This window comes from Frankliniella occidentalis, unplaced genomic scaffold (genome assembly GCF_000697945.3).
Source record: "Frankliniella occidentalis isolate FOCC.00 unplaced genomic scaffold, Focc_3.1 Scaffold11, whole genome shotgun sequence".
In the NCBI taxonomy this organism is placed as follows: domain Eukaryota; kingdom Metazoa; phylum Arthropoda; class Insecta; order Thysanoptera; family Thripidae; genus Frankliniella; species Frankliniella occidentalis.
In genome coordinates, this window is record NW_026267141.1 from 250670 (window position 1) to 255071 (window position 4402).

Genomic DNA, 4402 nt, shown 5'->3' on the forward strand with positions numbered 1-4402 from the left:
GGTTGGGTAACGAAAGGGAATGGGTGTAAAATTGATTTAGATGTAAGTTGGGGGATTCTTGGACCGAATTATTGTCTAGGATTAAGGGGTAACCAGAGCCAAACGCTGAAGTAGGTTAAGTCGAAATGGCACATAATAGTTTATAGGGTTTATATTGGACGTTTACTGTAAGTACGTTTTGTTTCTCTTTTCCCAGTTTCACTTCTGTTTCCCATTATAATTACACTATCTCGCCCCTGGCAGACAGTCGTGCTGACCGCCTGAACTAACTAGTTCGGGCTAACACCATGAGGGTCACGCCTCGTGCCGTGAGCCCTCGATTGTAAATATCCTAATGAAAGGCGCTGTAAAGCCTCATTTCCTCTCTCATAGGCGCTTTTCCGTCACTTTCCCTTAATTCTACGTATTGTGTTCCTCAACCCGTCTACCTCCGCGGGTACCCGTAGGGAGTTGAGAGCGACACACAAGTACCCGCCTAGAAATGTAAGTCGACTTTTGAGTTCCCTTTTCCCATTGAGTTCTCTACTTTGCGGCTGCCGGCTCGCGCCGGTCGCGCTTCGTCCTAAGGCAAATGAAACACAAACTGTAGAGGGCGCGCGGGGGCAGCGGGTAGCTCGCCAGCTCGTAGAGCCAGCTCCCGCGCGCCCACCCCTTGTAGCGTAGAGGGTAGAGGCCGTAGAGGCGGCGGCGGTCCCGCAAGCGTAGGCCGGACATTCGTCACTACCGTGTGCAAAAGTGGTGCTCATTCCATTATTGCATCTAGTGATGACGGGTGTCTCAGGATAACGCCTCACGTTAAACAAAAGGAGATACACTTGCGTCCAGAGTTTGCAGTGTAGCGTGTGGCAGACTGCTGTGGACGGGGCCGGGCCGCCGGTGTGCGAGCGTGTGTGTGTGTGTGAGTATGTGTGTGCGCGTGCGATCGCGCCCGCTAGTGTTTTGTTGTTGTTTCTCGTTTTGTTTTGAGCCCTTCACATTGGCGCACGTGTTCTGCGGCCACCAGTTCGAATTGATCTCCGTAGCTAAGCCGCCCGCGGCGGGGCCGGCCGCCTGCCTCCGGCCTGCTTCCCCACCGCGAGGGCGGGTGTCGTTGTCGAGTGTTGGGCTACTGTACCGTGAATGGGGCAAGAAAGTCGTATCTTTGAAAGCACCCGATCAAAGGCCTATTAAATCAAGGCAATTTTAGTCGCAAAAAAGCGTAAGGATTTGCTTTCCTTATCCTTAACCTCGTTTCCTCGGTTTCAAGGCGCAATTCTGTATCTTGTAAGGTTTTCTCTCTTGAATCAAAGGAAACTCCCTTGAAATAAGGTTAAAGTAATACCAGGTGGCTGATTCACGCCGTGCACTTCTGTAGGTATACTGTACCGCATGCACGAGTGCGGGCGGGCTTGCCTATCGCCCCTGTCCACGGCGCCTTACGAGCCGAGCGAGTAGGCAACCCGCCCGCACTCGTGCATGCGGTACAGCATAGCTACAGAAGTGCGCGGCGTGAATCAGCCACCTGGTAGTTTCGTAGGTTTTTTCAAGGAAACGTTTTTTGGGGGGGTTGAGGGGCCGTGCTTCAGTAGTTTGGATTATTAACAAGTTCAGTGCGGCGTGACCACTAGGTGGTCACGCTCCAATGTTAAATCATAGCCACCGAAAATGAACCGCACTGAACGTTTTAAAGCTCGAGGGAATTTGAGCCAGTTATTCGGCAACCCTTCACTCGGAGACAGGAGTTGATGGCCTTGGAAAACGTACCCCGAACCCGCAGCCTCAAATTCGTGGTGTGGGGGTTGCGTTTTCCACGCGTGGCCGGTGGGGGAGTGACCTCGCAGCAGCCGTGCCGCGCCGCGCCTAGGGCAGCGCCCCGGTCCAGCACCGAAGCAGGAGACACAGTGTGAGTGCGAGTGAGAGCGTGAGTGTGAGTGAGTGAGTGAGTGTGATCCACTACAGGAAAATGCCTCTAGCTTTCCACCATAGAAGCAAATGCGCTTTGCTCTTCAAAGAAAAGTGCGTGACATTCAATCTCTTAAAAGTGTGCCACAAACTTTTTAAACTTGCCACTCTCTTTAAGAGACTGAAAGTCACGCGGTTTTATTTGTTGAATAATGTAGGGGCATGTTCACGTCAGTGGAGCCTGGACTACAAAAGGCATAGCTGTAAATAACACTATATAATTAGGTTTAAGATGACGTTTTCCGTTTCAAGTTTTGCTGTTTCGTTCTTTATTCTAAATCACGATTTGCTCCCTTGGAGCAGCGTGACTGGCATATGGTGGCGTTCATGTTGTATTTAATGTTTTTAGACATGTAAATAGATAAATAGATAGTGGTAAGATAGTGAGTGAATGAGCGAGCATGTGAGTGCTCTACAGATACAAGTGCAAATATAGCGGTATTATTATGGTCTCTTAAATTATAAGGGACAGAAAGTTACTATCATGAAGCGTATGGTGAAAGCATCCCTCGCGAAGACAACAACTATCTATCAAACCAAAAATCGTTCCAAAACAATACAAATATCGGACTTGTGACGGTATCACGGGAGATTTGTGGTTTACTTTGAGCTATGATCCCGTTGCGGTTGCTCATTTGTCACTTTTATGTGTAGAGTGAGTGGGTGTGTGAGCGAGTGAGAGAGTGAAAGAGGTGAAAGTGGCAGATCAGGACAGCTAAAGGTTTGAAGGACCAAAGGCAAGTGACTTCTTCTGATCTTCGAGTTGTAATAAGGACCATTCGATCGAGTAGTGATTGTACATACGTTGGACCCTATGTCTTTCCTTTCCCTTGGTAGAGTGAGCCGGTGGGAGGTGTTGGGGGTGGGCGGGAGCGATGTCGGGTGTCCGCGCGGGCGGCCTCGCAGGGCGTGTACATATAGGGTAGAAGAAAAGTCTTTTCCTTTCAATGTCTACGTTTCCTTTCCTCTATTTTAAAGGACGTCGTTCAGACGCCTTTGTGGCCCAAGCGTCTCCACGTGACTTGTACTTAATGATATTATTGACAGTAGTATCCTCGTCATATGGTTACCAAACCTTAGGATAAATTATAATTGCACCGAGAATTTTCAGTAGTATGGACGCCCTCCCCTGTGCAGGGGATGGCGGTCGGTAGCAGAGAGCAAACTGAGTGAGAGTGGTGGGTGGGGAGTGGGGGAGGGTACAAGTGAGAGTGGGGAGTATGGGAGGGTGTGAGTGTGAGTGTGGGGGCCACTGGGGTGCAAGTCGTTTCCTCTGACCCCTCTGACCTGTTTTTTGAGGGCAGGCGTGTTTGGGTCTCTTGGGAAGGCCTCGCGTGCAGACAGTTTGCGTCGCTCCGTCCGCTGCGTATGGTTTGTTTTGCCGTTCCAGACTTAGCCGTTTCGGTCATATTTGGTATCTGCGAATAGACGTTGGGATACCGTGAGAGTGAAGTGTTGCTTATTGGAAACACAAAGGCCTTTTAAATGTTCCAACCTTTCGTGTTTTTGGTAGCCGTTTCAGTTTTCAAAGGCTCGAAAGTTTTGAACCTGTGTTCGTGTTCTGCTGCCTTTATAAGCAGAGTTAACGTGTTGCGAAGAATTGGCAGCTTCGCCGTGGTGACGCACTTGCCAGAGTCTTACAGGATTCTGCACTTGTGAAATCTCGAGGTGATTGCAATGCGAACACGAGGGAGTGTGAGCATTTGCGAAGCTGCCATTATTGTTAGACCGAAACAATATTTCGCAAAATTTTAACTGTGAGGGGGCCAATTATTTATTTGTTTACCGTGGAGTCAGCGAAGCCATCGTCGTCGTGCAAGGGTACCCCAACCTTTGCTACGAAGGGCTAATGGTCTCCCTCCGCGGGCATTAAGTGATTGGCACTCGTGCGAAGGCGCTACGTCTACGCCCTACCTTTGTTTCCGGTGCGGGTTTGCCCGAGAGAGATTTAGGGGAGAGGGGAGGGGTACGGCTTCCACCCCACGGTCCGAGTGAGTCTCTATTTTTGTAATTGTTACTTATAGGTGAGGGGGCTGGCCACCACACGCGTCCAGTCGTTTTGTGTTTTCTCTTATCTTTCTTTTCTCGTTCTGACGACCGTTCCATCGGGACGGTCTCTCGCAGACCCAAGGATCGCAGCTACTCTCACGGGTCGCGGGCAGCAGTGCGCGTTGCCGGAAAGGCTCTGTCTGCCTGCCCCCGCTGCCCGTCTAGGCGTTAAGGCTAAAGCATAAGGACTAGTAGAGGTAAGGTTTACGGGTTCCGTTTACTCGGGACTTGCGGCATCGAGACACCAATATTTAAGTAGTTTCCGGACGTCCATCGCCCTTTCATTCGGCGGTGGCTCGGATCTTAGTAAAAGTGTGTATGCGTTTGTGTGTGTGAGTGTGTTTGTGTGTGTATGTATATATGTGTGCGTGAGAGAGAAAGATTATTTTGATGTGTTTGTGTGGGGGGGGGG